Source organism: Sturnira hondurensis, unplaced genomic scaffold, assembly GCF_014824575.4.
Source record: "Sturnira hondurensis isolate 20B ecotype Veracruz unplaced genomic scaffold, ASM1482457v3 Scaffold0019910, whole genome shotgun sequence".
Classification (NCBI taxonomy): Eukaryota; Metazoa; Chordata; class Mammalia; order Chiroptera; family Phyllostomidae; genus Sturnira; species Sturnira hondurensis.
Genome location: NW_028092541.1, coordinates 2049973 through 2068681, shown reverse-complemented (window position 1 = coordinate 2068681; position 18709 = coordinate 2049973). Strand labels below are relative to the sequence as shown.

General features: G+C 38.6%; 1 protein-coding gene across 2 annotated transcripts in view; it reads right to left on the bottom strand.

Annotated features, from left to right (window-relative positions):
- Window positions 1-15949, bottom strand: part of SLC6A15 (solute carrier family 6 member 15) — a 51193-nt gene extending 35244 nt beyond the window's left edge. Inside the window, exon 1 of one of the 2 annotated variants that reach the window (XM_037028451.1) lies at window positions 15638-15949. The gene's annotated coding sequence lies outside the window, so the exon portion shown is untranslated. Of the gene's footprint in view, window positions 1-14868; window positions 15079-15637 lie in introns of those variants that run through there. The other variant, XM_037028453.1, reaches the window with a different exon arrangement.
- Between the last annotated feature and the right edge of the window lie 2760 nt (window positions 15950-18709).

The window sequence follows — 18709 nt, the reverse complement described above, 5'->3', positions numbered from 1 at the left end:
GGCCTTCGATGTTCATCAGGTTGAGGCAACCCACATCGATGAGCTGTGACACTTTATGTGGGGGAGGGGTCTGAGGGTACAGTGCTGCTTGTTCCATTCTCTGCTGGTTTTCAGTCCGCTATCTACAAGCAAGTTGGGCCCTTCTGGTGCTGATTCCCCAATGGGTGTGTTTGTGTACATTCTAGGACCCTGTGGATCTCTCCAACGAACTCTCCTGTGAGGCTGGGAGTTTCTGCTGCTGCTGCCTCAACCCCCACAGTTATTTTTAATCAAAGACTTTGAGGCTTTATTTCCCCAAGCTGGAGCCCTGGGTTGTGCAGTCTCTCTTGCTCCCGAGTTGTTCCTCCAGGTTTATCAGATGTGGGACCGCCCAATCCGCCAGCTGCTACCTTGCCAAGAGTCCTCTCCTTCTGGCCTCTGGACTCTGCCCCTCCTACCAGTCTGGATGAATGTTTCTTCATTAACTCCTTGGTTGTCGAACTTCCATACAGTTCAATTTTCTGTCAGTTCTGGTTGTTTTTGTTTTTAAATTTGTTATAGTCCTTTTGGTTGTGTGAGGAGGCGCAGTGTGTCTACCTACGCCTCTGTCTTGACCAGAAGCTTCTTATTTAATTTTAATGGGACCTTGTGGGAATTAATATTTCTTATTCTGAAGAGATATGTAATGGTGCCAAACATATATATCTAGGTTCTACAAACAGACTGAGTTCAAACCCTAGCTGTTTAACTTAATGGTTTTTATGACTTTGGTTAAGTTATTTAACTGTGCTTCAATTTCTTCACTTATAACATAAGAAACAATAATATGTTTATCAAATAATAAAGCATTTTCATAAATGCCAGCACATCTGAAGGACTCAAAATGTTTTATTTTATTACTATAATTAGCATCCCTCTTATTGTTGTATTATATTACAGTTGGTTGGTGCATATTATTATATTAAGCATAATGTAAGTCCACAGTCAATGCTACATGGTTTAGTTGATTTAACACCACTTTTTTGATATAGTACAAGTTTTCTATTACTGCATAACAAATTAACTTTAAACTTAGTAGCTTAACATACAAAAATTATTTGTTCATAATTCTGTAGGTTAACAAGTTGAGCTAGACTTAGAGAATCAGCTGTTTTGCTGGTCTTGATGTGGGTCACTTCTGCACTTTAGTCATTTGTCAGCTTAAGTGAGGGAGAATGGTCTAAGATGTTCTCACTCACATTCTGGCCAGAGGCAGGCTTTCAGTCAGAGAGCGCTTTGGTTCTCCCACATAGACTCTTTCCAAAGTGCTAGCTCCAGCTTGTTCACACTGTATCTTAGATTTCCAACTTGAGCCAAAAAGAGTACAACCAACATGCTAGTATAGCCTGTGTGTCACATTTTTTAATGTCTCACTGGCCAAAGCAAGTCACACCATTATGAATGGGCATGCTGATTCAAGAGTGGATAAACTCCATTTCTTGATGGAAGAAGCCACAAAGTCAAATTGCAGGTTATGAGTAAAAGGAAGAGAAAACGATTGCTTACATCTTCTACATCTGTTAGATTTCTGCTCCCTGGAATAGGAATCTCAAGGAGAGAAACGGTAAGTCTGGCATCTCATTCAATTCCAGAGTCATTACGCCAAAGCTGTAACTATTGTAATCATAGACCCTGGCTCATAGTTTTCAGAATTGTTTTCATTCTTGCCCTTTTCCATCTCATTGCCAAGCACCCTGCTGTTTCTTTGAGCTACTGTGAACTTGCATTTATACATATGGCAATATACATTTTGCCTCTTAGCCAGCCAGCATCAGCTCCTACAGCTTGCTAATGAAGAGTTCTATGCCCTGGTTGTGTGGCTCAGTGGATTGAGGGCAGGCCTGCAAACCAAAGGGTCACTGGCTCTAGTCCCACTCAGGGCACATGCCTGGGTTGTGGGCCAGGTCCCAAGTGGGATGCACAAAAGGCAACCACACACTGATGATTCTCTCCCTCTCTTTCTCCCTCTCTTCCTCTCTCTAAAAATAAATAAAATATTTTTAAATAGAGTTCTAAATAATACACCTGTTAAAAATGCAAAACAATTGGTGTCTTTCCATTCATTTATTGCACATAAGAACTTACATAAAATATGCTGAAAAGTAAAACTATTTAAATCTGGGCTTAGATTTCTATTTTTTCATTCTCTCATTTTTATATTGTTTCGTGGTCATGTATACTTTTTCAGTAAAAATTTATTTTAAAGCACTTAGAACTAAATTCAAAACTTTTTAAAATCAACATAATAAATTTCTAACTTAGCGGTTCCCAACTCTAACCACTTTTAGTATTTTCTTTAAGATTGTTTGCCTTTTTACAAAAAAAAATTTAAAATCAGTTGTTAAATATTTACCCCCCCCCCCAAAAAAAAAGACGGTGTGCTGCAATTTTGAATGAGATTACATTGATTCTTCAGACCCATTTGGGAGTACAACATCTTTAAAATTAAGTTTTTCAATCTATGAACTTGGTATATAGTATTTTCATTTACTTATATCTTCTTTAATTTCTCTCTAGAAAAAGACTGACTTCTTCCTACACACTTTCTATCCTGCTACAACATTATAAATTTGTTGATTTTTTAAGGACCCCTTAGGATTTTTATATACACAATATATCATCAATAATAAATATAGCTTAGCTTTTTCTAATTGTTTACCTTTTTGTTTCCTTACTCATTGTACAGCCTAGGACATCCACTAAAAATTTAATGGAATTGTTAAGTGCAGACATCTTCATCTATGCCCCGGTGTTAGTGAGAAAGGACTCAAAATTTTACTGTTAAGAATGTCAGGTATGGATTTTTTTCACAGGTACCTTTTATCATTTTAGAGAAGTTTCTTTTTCTTCCTAGTTCAGTGAGGGTTTGTTTTTGTTTGCTTGTTTGAATCATAAATAATTGCTGAATGTTGGCCCATAGTTTCCTGCCTTTAGTAAAATAATCATATAATTTCTTAATCTGTTCATATCAAATAGAGTATTGCATTGATTGGTTTGGTATCTTAAACCAATCTTTCATTATGGGATAAACCCCCCTTGGTCAAAATGTATTACCTTTTTTAAAAACACTGGAATCAATTTGCTAATATTGGTAAGGATTTCTTCAACTATATACATGGGAACATGGATGTGTTAATTTTGGGGGGGTGGACTTTGCCTCTCTGATTTTGGTGCACTCATAAACTGAGTTTTTTAGAGGTCTCTCCTTTATTTTCTGAGCAAATATATGTAGTGTTAGTTGTATTTCTTCCTTGAATGTTTTGTAGCACTCATCTATCAAGCCATCTAGGAATGGAGTTTTATTTTAGAGAACATTTTAAGTTAAAATTTCAATTTATTTTGTTAACATACATCAACTTAGATTTTCATTTTCTTGTTGTGTTAGTTTGAGTAAATTGTGTTCATAAAGTGATTCACAGTATTTCATTTTTTAAAATTATCTGTAGGATTTATAGTCATATTAAATGTTTTATTCCTGATAGTGATAGATGTTTTCTCTGCTTTTGTCTTGATTAGTATTAAAATCATTTTCATTATAGAATTAACTAAAAATAATGTGCAATTCTTACTCCAACTTTCAAGACTTTTTAGCTCCTAATGTATTTTTACAAACTCTTGAAAGGTTATACTAACTTTTAACCAATATTTCCAGTGAAAATATGCAAAGATCTAAAACTGCAGGCAGGCACCGGCATCTAAGAAATGAAAGTGACTCCAATAGACATGCCTATACTAGCTAATCACTGGTGTTTGCCACAAACTGAATAATCTGCAATAAAGAACTAAAAAAACCATAAACTATCTCCCTGACTTGTACAAATTCAAAGTCTGCTGAACAAAGTTTTCTCTAAATAGGAACCAGTTTTGAACATTAAGTCTTAAATTCATTGTGGATTCAAATGGAATGTACTTTTTAATTCTAATACATAAGGTATAAAGTAAAGACTATCTGAATAAAAACAAAATGCCGAACCATATTACAATACCCAAGAAAAACGGCACATGTTGAGAAGTTTATAGTTATGGAATAATTGCAAAAGGAAAAAAAAGATATCTGATAAAAACAGAAATCATAACTTGACAAATAATAAATTTTCAATAGAATGCAACCTAAAATTTCTTTTGCAAATTATGTCCCCCTTTCCATAAAATGTTTGTACTAAGAAGGAAGATAACAAAAATCACAAAGCCAATCAAATTCCACTGATTCCAAAGCCACTGATTCCAGTGTTTTTTTTTTGTAGTTGCCAACACAAAGTCACAACTTATATTTTATAACATAGGTTTTGTCCAAAACAGTGGAATATAACACACCTATCAGTATAACTAAATTTTTTTTAAAGTAATAACGCCAAATGTTAGCAAGGATGCAAAGAAACTAGACCAATCATGTATTTCTGATAAAAACATAAGACAGTACAGCCACTCTAAAAAGTAAATGGCAATTCTTTTTAACCCTAAAAATAGAGATACCACAGTGACCAGCAATTTGCACCCTAGGCACATGTGCCAGAGAAATAAAAACTTTTTTCAAGGAGAAACTTGTACATAAAAGTTCATATCAGCTCTGGCTGACGTGGCTCAGTGGATTGAGTGTCAGCCTACAAACCAAAGGGTCGCCGGTTTGATTCCCAGTCAGGGCATATACTTGGGTTGCAGGCCATGTCCCCAATAGGGGACGCATGAGAGGCAACCAACACTGATATTTCTCTCCTTCTCTTTCTCCCTCCCTTCCTTTCACTCTAAAAAAATAAATAAATAAAATCTTTTTTTTTAAATTTCATATCAGCTGTATTTATAATAGCCCCAAACTGGAAACTACCAAATTGTCCTTCAGTGGGTGAACAGTTAAATTGTCATATATCCATGTCACAGGATGTCAGCAATAAAAGGGGAAGAACTTTTGATACATCCAACTTGTTTGAACCTCAAGGGAATGCTGCTAAATGCCGGGGATGGGGGGAGGTTGGTGGGGGGAATGTCAATTTCAAAAAGATACATATATCACATGCCAATGATATAACATTTGTGAAATAAAATGACAGAAATGAACCACTGAGTTAGGGCAGAGAAAGGCAGGTAGGTGAGCTATAAAAAGAAGTACAAGGTAATCTTCTGAGATTGTAAAGTTGGTATCTTCTGTGTGGTAAGGATCACATGATATTACGCATTTCATAAAATTACAAAGAACTGTACATACATAAACATGCAGGCAGAAAAAAATGACTGCATAATTTGAAAAATCTATGAATTATACCAATATCAATATGCTACTTTTAATATTGTACCATACTACTTTTATAGAAGATTGTAAAATGAAGAAAGCTGGGTGAAGGGTGCACAGGACCTCCCTTTGCATCTTTCTGTGAGCTTGTAATTATTTCAAAATCAGTTATAAAGCAATTTCCATAAATTAAAGTGTATTTTTGTTGACTTCTATGAACCCAGGACAGATTTTTAATTGAAAATGTTTATTTTAATTGTTGTTCAAGTACAGTTTTCTTTTACTCCCAGCCCAGCCCAGCCCCCCAGTGCTCCCCACCTCCCTCCCATTTCCACCCCCCTTAGTTTTTGTCCATGTGTCCTTTATACTTGTTCCTGCAAACCCTTCCTCCCCTCTCCCTTCTGGTCACTATCAGCCAAGGACAGATTTTAAATCATATTTAACTGTAAGTCTTTCAAAAGTCTTTCACACATTTTTAAAATAAAGTCATTTGAAACACTTAAAATGCTATTAACATACTGAATGCTTCAGATTTAGGAACTGAATTCATTTCATGAAGCAGCTGTAACAAATGACTTCTAACTTAGCAACTTCAAAAAACCAAAATTTATTATTTTAAAGCTCTGAAATCAGAGATTCAAGAGCTGTTTCAGGTGAATGATCTAAGATGGTGGAGGAGTAAGTGGAAGCTATACTAACCTTCTCCCAAAGAGGAATTGCAACTAAATTATAGAGAAATCATCCTGAATAACCAACCAAAGAGCTGCTGGAAAAAAATGACTTATAATCAAGGACAGACAGAAGAAACAACTTCACCACAACGAGACTGGTAGGTACTGAGAAGGAGGTGCTAGAGGGCTGGCTAGGCTCCCAGGGGAGGCAGAGGGAATTGCAGTGCCTGGGGTTTTCCCCTGAGAAGGGTAGGGTCTGAACCCCAAGCAGAGCTCCCCAGCCTACAGAACCAGAGTCAGAAAGGAACATACAGCTGTGAAAAGCAGCTGGGTTTCTGTTTGCCAGGGAGAGATGGCTGGATATGCAGAGAGTCTCTTCAAGGGAAAACACACAAAATTTTGTTTACAGACCCTTACCCTGGACTCATACAGAGGAAGGGCAGAGTGAGCTACAGACACTTGAGGAGACTCTGGGGTTGGTGGCTCTGGTGGGAGAACTGGAGCAATAGCCACCAGGATCCTCATGTTGAGTCATTCTTCATACTGCAGAAGCCATCTTTCTCAGGAATAGCACTCCTCTCCAACTGGCCTTAGCCTGAGGGGAAGCTATATACCCACCCACAGGAATTACTCTGCCTGTGGTGCTTAAGCTGGGCTGCTGATTACACCTTGAGGCTACACTACATTATTGATCAGTTTAACAACTAAGGTGTAAAGTACAAAGAAGCAGCCAAAATAGGAAGACAGAGAGGAAAACAGAGAAACAGACCCCTAAGGAAAGAACAAGAACATTTTCCAGAGAAGGACTAGATGAAATGGAAACAACCAATTTATCAGATAGAGTTTAGAGTAATGGTTAGAAGGATACTCAACAGCATGAAAAAATACATAGAAACCATAAAAAAGGACCACTCAGAAATAAAGACTATGCTATCTGAAATAAATAATATAATGGAAGAAATAAATAGTAGGTTAGATGAAGCAGAGGATCAAATCAATGATTTGGAAGACAATGTAGAAAAATACACCCAGGCAGAGCAGCAAAAAGAAAAAAAAATTTAAATGAGGAGAGTTTAAGAAACATTTTCAACAACATGAAGAGTAAAAGCATCCACATCATGGAAATACCAAAGGGAGAAAACAGCAAGCAGGGGTCGAGAACCTATTTGAAGAAATAATGAACAAAAACATTTCTAACCTGGTGAAGGAAAAAGATACACTAGTCCAGGAAGTTCAGAGAGTTCCAAACAAGTTGGATCCAAAGAGGCATACACAGAGACACATCATAATTAAAATGACAAGCCTTAAAGACAAAGAGAGACTCCTAAAAGCTATAAGAGAAAAGCAGGTAGTTACATACAAGGGGGTACAAATTAGACTGCCATCTGATTTCTCAACAGAAATATTTCTGGCCAGAAGGTATAGATATGAAATATTCAAGGTGATGAAAAGCAAAGACCTACAACCAAGGCTACTTTAGCCAACAAGGCTATCATTTAAAATCAAAAGAGAATTAAGGAGCTTCCCCAACAAGAAAAAGCTAAAGGAGTTTGTTAATACCAAACCAATACTGTAACAAATATTAAAGGATTTGCTTTTAGAAGAAAAAAAGAAAGAAAAAACAGAGAAAATAGTGTAACAATAAAATGGCATTAAATAGACATTTATCACTAATCACCTTAAATGTAAATGGCTTAATACTCTAACCAAAAGACATAATGTAGCTGAATGGATAAGAAAACAAGACCCATATATATGTAGTCTACAAGAGACCCATCTCAGATCAAAAGATACACACAGACAAAGTAAAAAGTAAAGGAAAGTTAAAAGATATTTCATGCAAATGAGCCAGAAAAAAAATCTGGGGTACCAGTACTTATATCCAACAAAATAGACTTTAAAACCAAGGCTATAGTAAGAGACAGAGAAGGACATTACATAACAATAAAGGCAACAATCCAACAAGAGGATATAACCCTAGTGAACATTTACATACCCAGCCCAGGAGCACCTAAATATGTGAAGCAAATTTTGATGGACATAAAGGGAGAAATTGACTGCAATACAGTAATAGTCAGGTATTTTAACACCTATTGAGTTCAATGGATAGATCTTTAGACAGAAAACCAACAAGGAGACAGGAGCCCTAAACAATACACTAATCAAATGGATTTAACTGATATCTTCAGATTATTCCAAAGCAGCAGAATATACATACTTTTCAAGTGCACATGGAATGTTCTCTACAACAGACCATATGTTAGGACAAAAAACAAGTCTCAACAAATTTCAAAAGGTTTTAATCATATCAAGCATCTTCTCTGACCACAACGCAATGAAACTAGAAATCAAACACAAGAACACTGAAAAACACACAAAGACATGGAAGGTAAGTAATTAAATAAGGAATGGGTCAATAACAAGATCAAGGATGAAATCAAAAGATACCCTGAAACAAATATCAATGAGGACACAGCAATCCAAAATCTGTGGGACGACACTGGGAAGGCAATCCTAAAAGGGAAATATAGTATTACAGGTCTAGCTGACAAAATACGAAAAAGCTGAAATAAACAATAAAGGAACTTGAAAAGGAACAAGAAACAAAGCTCAAAGTGAGTAAAATGAAAAAAATAATAAAGATCAGAGCAGAAATAAATAAGAATCTTAAAAAACGATACCAAAAGAACAATGAATCCAAGAGATGGTACTTTGAAAACACTTAGGGGTGCCAGAAAGAGAAGAGAAAGAGCAATAAATTGGAAATCTCTTTGAAAAAGAATGTCTTCCATAATTAAGTGAAGAAAATAGACATGCAAGTCCAGGAAGCACAGTGAATCCCAAACAAGATGGACGCAAGGAGGCCCACTCCAAGACACATCATAACTAAAATGCCAGAAGTTAAAGATAAAGAGATAATCTTAAAAGCAGCAAGAAAAAAGAAGTTAGTTACCTACATGCAGATTCCTATAAGACTGTCAGCTGATGTCTCAAAAGAAACTTTGCAGGCTAAAATGGTTTGGCAAGAAACATTCAGTCATGAAAAGCAGGGACCTACAGCCAAGTTGCTCTATCCAGCAAAGCTTTCATTTAGAATTGAAGGGCAGATAAGTAACTTCCCAGACAAGAGAAAACTAAAGGACTTATTTAAGAAAAAGACTATCAAAACTATGAATAACATAGCAATAAATACATATCTATCAATAATTGAATCTAAAAAAAGATGGGAGGGGGTTGTGGAGGAATGGGTGAAGGGGTGAGGGGATTAAGAAGTACAAATTGGTAGTTACAGAATAGCCATGGGATGCAAAGTATAATATAGGAAATGGAGAAGTCAAAGAACCTATATGCATGACTCTTGTACATGAACAATGGGTGGAGACTGACTGGGGGTATAGGGGGTGCTGTGTGGAAGGGGAAAAGGGGGGAAATTGGGACAACTGTAATAGAATAATCAATAAACTATAATTTAGAAATTAAAAGTAAAGACAACAGAATGGATGACAGACTTAAACTACTCAAACTACACAACTTTTAAAAAGAAATCATTGAGGAAAACCCTTGAGAATTAGACATAAAACAGTTCTTAGACATGACACTAAAAGCAGAATTCATTAAAGCAAAAATTGGTAAAGGGGACTTTGAAATTAAAAGCTTTTCCCTCTGTGAAAGAACCTATTAAAAGACTGAAAAATAAGCTAAAGACAGAAAATGTATTTGGAGACCACACATAGGAGAAAAAATATTTAGGATCTATAAATAACAAAACTCAGCGATTAAAAATAATTTAGAAAATGAACAAAGAACATAGGGGTCATTTCACTGACTATGTCTAGATGGCAAATGAGTACATGAAATGAGGCTTGACCTTATTAGCCATCAGGGAAATGCTAATTAGAACTACGGTGAGATGTCACATAGCTATCGGAACGACTAAAATATAGTAACAGCCCAATTCTGGCACAGAGGCAGAGAAACCGGATCATTCACACATAAGTGATAAGAATGTAAAATAATACAGCTCTCAGGGACATATCATTACCATATAACCCAGCAATTGCACTCCTGGGCATTTATCCTGGAGACGTGAAAGCTTGTGTTCCATAAAACCTGTGAGTGTCCAAAACACTGGAAACAGCCCAGATGTCATCCACTGAGTGAATGCTTCAGCAAATTCCTGTAAATCCATACCACAGAGTACTACTCAGAAACAAAAACAAAAACAAATAAACTACGGACACACATAACTTGGATGAATCTACAGATAATTATGCTGAGTGGAAAAACCCAATTCTTAAAGTCTGGATTTTCTATGGCTCCATTTATGTAACATTCTTGAAATGAAAAAATAATGAAGATGAAGAATAGATTATTGATTAGCAGGAGTTGAGACGTTGGGGCAACAGAGTAATCCTTATAGTGATGGAACAGTTTGGTAACCTGATTCTATCAATGTCAATATCCTGATAGATGTTACATTGGCAGAAAAATGACTAAAGGGCACACAAGATCCCATCTGCTGCTGTAACATAATTTTATTACTAAGAATGTTGAAAGGAAACTTTCCTGTAAATTCAGAAACTACAAGCATGGAGCCAAAATACTCACCTTTCTACTTTAATCATCTCATTCAGTAGCATCTAATGCCTGAACAATGTTGTCCCATGAGTTTTTGCTATTTCCACTTTAGAATATTTTTAATCTATATTTTGACTTGAGTAATACAGTAATGTGGTATTAAAGAGCACAGAGTGAAAAATATCTTCTCACCTCTTTCCCCTAGTATAGCCTTACATATCTCCCTATAAGTAAACAAAGTTCTCCACACATATGCATATATTCAAGTTAATATGCATATTCAAGCTATGTTTTTTCCTCATCTGCCCAACCTATTTCTTTTCATACAACTATTATTATATTCATAATACTGCATCTTGATTTTTCATTTAAAAAGTCTTCCAAAACTTTTGTTCTCAATGGCTTTTTATTTTTATTTTTTAGGATGTATAACAATTCATGATACATCACATATTTAAGTCATTTCTTATCATTTGCTTCAATGTTTAAGAAACTAACTTTGTATACCTGGCATGCGCATATCTGTAGAATAAATTTCTAGAAAAGGAACTGATTGGTCAATAGGTATATGCTTTTATAATTTTGGTAAATACTGCCTTTTATAAAAGTTATCTCAATTTGTACTACCACAAGCAATGTATGAGAGTGCCTGTTTCCCTCTGTCTGTATCTTTTTGATCTTTGCCAATCTGAAACAGGGAAAAACTCCCAGACTAAGCATTCTACTCAAAGATAATAATCACTGGGTCAAAAGGCATATTCACTTTTAGTTTTCTTAGAAAATCCCATACTGTTTTCCATAATGGTTGTACCAGTCTGCAATTCCACACACAGTGAACTAGTGTCCCCTTTTCCCCACAACCTCTCCAACTTTCGTTGTTTGCTGCTTTGTTTATGATGGCCATTTTGACCGGTGTAAAGTGGTATCTCACTATGGTTTTAATTTGCATCTCTCTGATAGCTAGCGATATTGAGCATCTTTCATGTGTCTCTGGATCCTCTGTATGTCCTCCTTGGAGAAGTGTCTGTTCAGGTCCTTTGCCCATTTTTTTAATTGGGTTGCTCGTCTTCTTAGAGTAGAGTCATGTGAGTTCTTTGTATATTCTGGAGATCAAACCTTTGTCTGAGGTATCATTGGCGAATATGTTTTCCCAAACAGTTGGTTCTCTTTTTATCTTAATACTGTTTCCTTTAGCCATGCAAAAGCTTTTTATTTTGATGAGATCCCATGTGTTTATTCCACTGTTAGGAGTATATTCTAAAAACCCTGAAACACCAATCCAAAAGAACCTATGCACCCCAATGTTCATAGCAGCACAATTTACAATAGCCAAGAGTTGGAAGCAACCTAGGTTCCCATCAGTAAATGAATGGATCAAAAAACTATGGTACATTTACACCATGGAATTCTATGCAGCAGAAAGAGAGAGGTAGCTCCTACCCTTTGCAACAGCATGGATAGAACTGAAAAGCATTATGCTGAGTGAAATAAGCCAGGTGGTGAAAGACAAATACCATATGATCTCACCTTTAACAGGAACCTAAACAACAAAACAAACAAGCAAGCAAAATATGACCAAAGACACTGAAATATAGAACAGGCTGACAGGGACCAGAAGGGAGAGGGGAGGGAATTTCAGGAGAAAAGGGGAAGGATTCACAGGAACAAGTATAAAGGGGTGTGGAAATGGGAGGGAGGTGGGGAGCACTGCGGGGGTGGGCTGGGATGGGAGTAAAAGATAGAAAACTGTTCTTGAATAATAATTAAATTAAAAAATGAAAAAGGATAATAATCAATTAACTTCATGTGAAAGGCTACCTACGTATTAATCACAAAGAAATAAAGTGACCTTTAAGACTGAAAACAGCTCTGTCATATATCAAGTGATACTGTGCATTTATTTCAAACCTTCCTGCATTCCAGTATACGGAGTTTATTTTTCACCATGAAATATGAGATAATCATTACTGGCCAAAGTTAATATTTAAGACAATAAATGCTTTTATTAATATTATTTAATGAATATGTCAAGAAGAATAGACATGACTTGCTTTATGTTACAAGGAAAACTGGAGATAAATCTTAAGATTCCTGCCATGTAACCTTAACTGTTTTCATGCATCAGACTATGCCCATGACTTTTGTTAACAAAGCCATCTGCTCAGACACTATTTTAAAATATACTCTGAATAGGAATATATTATTATATCCAATCATGCATATGTATGTAGTAATAGGAGTTAAAATCTTCTGTAAAAGGAGTTGAGAATTAAAAGTTTTCAGAGCTTTTGGTAATCAACAAAGTATTTTTTGGGTCTATCATTCTAAGTCAATGATTTTTTAATTACTTGGAGGACAACCCCAGATTTCCAGAGAATACAGAATTCTTGCCTATTCATACACAAGTTTTATTTTATGACAGGACAAATATATTTCCTAGCATGCCCAGAGTAAAATTTAAACTGTGATCATTGGGTAAATCAATTATAAATATAGATTTTATGATTATAACTTAGGCTTTAGTAATTATTTCAATTTATTTTATTTTTTATTTTTTATTATTTTTAATATTTTATTTGTTTATATTTTAGAGAGGAAGGGAAGGAGAGGAGAGAAATATCAATATGTGGTTGCCTCTCATGGGTCCCCTGCTGGGAACTGGCCTGCAACCCAGGCATGTGCCCTGACTGGGAATCAAACCGTGATTGTGTGGTTCGCAGGGCAGCGCTCAATCCACTGAGCTACACCAGCGAGGGCTATTCCAACTTATTTTAAATGTTCAATAATTGAATAGGCATCTAATCTGATTATTGGTATTTAGAACAGCTATTATTTTAAAAATTCTTTACTATTTGCTGTGGTTTGAATGTTTGTGTTCCCCCATCCAAATTCATACACTGAAATTCTAAACCCATGCGGTTAGGAGTTCAGTCCTTTGAGAAGTAATAAAAGAAACCCCAGAAAGGTAACTAGCCCTGTCCACCATTCAAGAACACAATGAGAAGGCACCATCTATGAATTAGTAAGACGGCTCTCCTCAAACAGCAAGAATGTGCTGGTGCCTTGATCTTGGACTTCGCAGCTGCAGAACTATGAGAAACCAATTTGTATTGTTTTAAAGCACCCAGCTCAAGGTATTTTGTTATGGCAGCCTGAACAAAGGAAGTATTTCTCACTTACTTTAGCAATTGAATGATAGAGCACTCCTTTCCTAGAAACATGTATAAAAATGTTTATTAATAACATTAAAATGCCATATCTTAAGTAACACATACTAGAAGTAATTCTTAAATTAACTATATAACAGCAATCAAGAAAAAAATAGTGCCAACAGTAAGAGATTGTCTTCCTCTCAAAAAAAAAAAAGCATACACTGAATGTTTCATTTGGAGAAAAATCGTCAATAAATTCTATTTAAAATTTGGTGGGATAATAGATTGTATATTCCAACCAATATACACGTATCATTAGTCATGAGGATAGCAAATGGCACTCACCCTCACAGAAATAAAAAAAGAAGACTCTGATGGTCAAATACTCTAAAGTTAAAGAGAAAAATGCACGGACTCTTCAAAGAAAATTCAATCATCATCAAGTACTTGTTAAGTACTGATTACAAATCAAGCTCAGTACTAAGCGCTGAAGAAAAGATTCTGAATCAGCGTCGTTCAAGCAGAAACGGGGCTGGGTGGGGTAAGGAGCTGGGTGGAGCCGTTTCATCAGAAATTCTATTTCCCAAAGCATGCATTTTGTGCCCGGGATTCCGGGAAAGGAAGTGGTCACTGAAAGCCATAGACCAGTTTTAAAAACTGGGTGATGAGGAACCCAAATGAAGTACACACAGCAAACCCTTCAGTCCTCTCGGTATCTGCGTAGCGAACGCAGCAGAAGGTGCCCTAACACTGTCTACCTTTAAGACCTGGAAGAAAAAACGGCTGGACACGGAGGAACGGTCGCAGTGTCATTTGCATAAGCACCCAAACACTGCTGACGTCACCACGCACGAGTGCGGACCCCGCCCAGCCTTACTCCGGCTTTTTCCCCTGGAGGGAAGGGGAATGTAGGGAGAAGGAGAGGTAGACGTCCGAGAGCGTCAGCCTGGGGCTTCGTTCTCCACCAACGCGCGCGAACGCAGTTTATCTGCTTAAAGGCAAAGAATTCCAGCGACGGAGGGCTCAGTGACCCAGTGGGTGACACTGTCTCAGGGAGGTCTCGGGCGCTTTAATTCATTCATATTTATAAGGCTAGTGTGCCGTCCTGTAAGGACAGAAAGGCTCTCCTATACTCAAAACCGCTCTCTGCGCAGGCCACGGATATACCAGCCATGTGGATGAAACGGAGACATGGTCTAAATGGTCTGGGTTTCCAGGTACTCACATCGTCTCCTTAAAATCCCTGCAACACCACCCTCGCCGCCACGCTCCCAAATTCCTGGATGCGCAGGGAGGGACGCACCGGCTGTGCTTTCTTCTGCAGCCACGTGCCTCGAGCAGAGAGGGGCCACTACAGAAACATTTAACGCAGGATGGCTCCCGCAAAAGGGAATTGTGGTCACGTGAAAACACACCGCCTGCGGTGGTCTCCCCGAGCACTAGCAAAAGCAACCAGAAGCGAATGAGGACCCAGACTGCTCCTCTCCCCGCCCCACCTCCCACCCGCAGAAGGACGGGCTTCCAACTTGGCTGGAACCCCCGAAGCGCCTCGCTGGGTCCACCCTCCCAACTTTCTTCTTGGACTTGCCCCGGTCGGACCCCACCCTTGGGGGTCCGACCCAAGGCTGGACCTCCCCAGGCTGGACTTGGAAACCGCCAGTCTTCCGGGGATGCCGCGGGCAGTTTCCAAGGCGAGACGGGAAGAAGGGTGGCGGCACCTTAGGGCCCCTGAGCTTCCCCCTACGAGCCGCTCTTCGCCCCCTCCCAGCCCCCTACGGTGCGCGGGTGCAGGACGCACAGACTGGAGGGGCTCCCGCGGAGCCCAAGCTTTCCGGAGTCTCCCTCCCGGCCCCTACCCCAGGACACAACCCGAGTCCTTCCCGGGATCTAGACAGCGATTCCGCTCCGGTCCCCTGCGCCCGGGCCCCCAGGGTGGCTGGGGATGAGCCCACCCCACCTAAACCGTGCCCTGGGCGGTAGGGGCGAGTCATTACCGTTAGCCTGCCTGACCCGGTCCTCTGGGCGACCCGCGTCTGACAGGAGTAGCGGCGGCCAGCGGGTCGGGTCCAGGTGGCTCTGATGGAGGCCGTGAAGGAGCCGGCTGGAGAGAAGCAGCTGCCTGCCAAGGGCGGCTCCCGAGGGTGGGTGGAAGGGTCGCTGCCCCAAGGGCTGCCACGGAGGGACAAGCCGGCGCCTGTGTTTTGGCCAGGGACGGAGCACGAGTGCAGCGCAGCGCGGGTGTGTGTGATTGAGTGTGAGTGAAGGAGTGACGGAGGCGCCCACGTGCCCGGCCCGCCAGTGCGGCGGCCCCCCGCAGGCTGCGTGGGGAGGGTGCTGCGGGCAGCGGCGAGGGGAGGGAGCCGGGACTCCGGGCTGGCCGCCGCACTGCCCAGCCCCGCGGCCCCTTGACGCAGTGGCCGCTGCCGTTGCCCCGCCGCGCTCTCCACGCTCCGGCAGGGCCCGCGGAGACCGGAGGACCGGGAAGCCCGCCCCAAAGCCAAGCAAAACAAATCCACTTGCCATTCGGTCCTCCCCAACCCACTCTGAAAGATAGGCAGCAGCTGCCCGACCCCGCCTATGTCTCATCGAGAATAACAATAGAAATGGTCCTACTGCTTGCTCATTCTGCATATTCTCTGAGAGTCGGTAATGGATTAGAAGTGTGTGACTCAAAGAACCTTTTTCCTAGCTTTCTCCCCAAGCCAGCCATTTACCGGTACATCTATTGCAAAAGGAAAGCACTCTAGGCATTTATTTGTTCCTCCTGCAAATCGTGGCCTAAGACCGCTCAGTGATTCTGACAGGTGAGGAAAGCCTGTCTCTGGAGCTGGTCCTCACCTTATGTTGGTCCATTAGCTTCCAACTCTTCTCCGAGGGCCCTCACTACAAGGTCTTAAGGGTGACTTACCTCTTGTAGCAATCGAGACATAATCATAATTAAGCCACGTGGAGAATTCCTAAAATATACCTCACTGAGCACAAAGCTTAGCTTCCTTTTGAAAATGGCTGAATCTTCCCCTAAATACGGAATATGCTCAAGCGATTAAATTTCATATCCTTGGAAGTCAAAATATGAAAGAAATGCAAAATGAACCTAATAAATATAGGGGAAAGGTCCAGTGACTTGGTAAAGGATATTTTCACTCCCAGATGATTAATATTACCATTTTTAAAATACCTCTGCACTTTTAGACCTTCCAACAATCTCACAGACTTTAATGGTTTGTATTCAATTAAGACTGAATTAAAAAATAAGGTCATCGTAGACAGGTTTTTTTGTGCCGTGAAAGAAAAATCTCCTGGAAAGAAATCACAAGACCTACATTTCAGGTCAGAACACTGCACTAATCCTTAGCTTTCAAGGCAGCCAAGAGAGTTTTTTTCTCAGTCTCTTCCAGTCCGATTTTTAAAATAAGGTTTTTAAAAATTAAATTAGCTTTGATCCCCTGGATGCCCTTGCCTTGCCATGGGTAAAAATAAGGAAATAGTAAGTTACAATAAACCTCTTACAAAACAATGCATAATTTACTTTTTATTCCCATATTGGTGATAGGCAAATATTTATGTTGATATATATTAGCATATGTGTGTATATATATTTGGATATAGCACAAATAATACCAATAACAACTTAATACCAATGCCAAGAAGAAATTAAGAAAATAAGTAGACGTATGTCCTCCTTAATCAGGAATAAGATTTTCTGTGGAAAAAAAACAAAAGTTTTTTTTAAAACAAAGTTTTCCACATGCTTGCAGGAATGGTTTACAGTAGTACTGAGAAGGCCTACATGCCTGCAGGTACTCTTCCCTCACTCTTTTGCACTGATGTTTAATACCTATCTCAAATGCATGTAAGAAGTCCCATGTCACAAAGTATTTGCGGAGTGGTGCCCTTAAAAATGACCAATACTAATTTATGTTTGGATGCCAATGAGAAGGAATAAGAGAAAGCAGCTACTGGATTTCCCACTAAGTACCTGGGTTTTTTAAATGGTTTATTTAATCTTCATTAATTAATGAGGTGATTTTTCCTAACTTAGAGATTATACAGAGGTGATAGGAAAAAAAATTGCAAAAAGTCACACACCTATTTCAATGACAGAATGGAGATTTGAACCCAGATCTAGCAGGCTTCAGAGTTCATATTTTTTCATGCTGTCTTGTGAATTTTTAGATTTTTAACAGTAGAAAAATTGAGAATTAACTCAAGGGCTAATCACCTTTGAAAATAAGGAGTGTAGATGGAAAGATCCCAAAAGGAGATCCTGACAACCCCAATAGAGAGGTAAAAAAAAATCCATTATTAAATTTTAGTAGTAAAAACCCTTCAAAAATTTAATGTTCAATTACTTTCTTTTAGCCAATGATTATGGAGTGCTTTCTCTGTCACCCAGTGGAAGAGTGAGCGCAGGGTCTTCCTGTGGGAGGAGGAGGCAACACACTGAAGGAGAAGAGCGAACTTCTAGGATTTCAGCCTGCAAGGAAAAGAAGATGGGTTGTTTCGGCCACCGTGTACTTTTTATATTATTAACAGATATTGATTCCACATTAAGTATGTGCCTTTGCAACGTGTAGAATAATTGATATGCCTTATTTTTCTTAATCCTTACACCACCTCTGTGATGTAAGTACAGTTTTTAGCCACACATTGCAGAAGAAAACACTGAGAGTTTTGTGTGAGTCCACCCAGTCAGAGGCATTGGTTAGACACTGTAAGAAAAATAACCTGCCCCTAACTAAACTACTTTCTGAATTTGAGACCTACTTTCAAGCACCAAATTCTTCAAAATGATAATATTATGCAAAAACTCCCAAAGCTTTAACACTAGAGTTCAGAAAAGTATTCAAAGACTTACAAAAAGACTTTAAAACCTAAATACTATAGAAAAATATTGAAATCAACTCCCATTATGAGATTATATTAATTTATTTTTCTATGTTGTTATATATGCAGTATATTATGAAAATTCTTTTCTATTCTAATAAATTTTGTTATAAAATTCACCATATCAAATGTTATTTGATACATAGTTTCAAACTTTTTATGAAACCAAAGTCTGCACA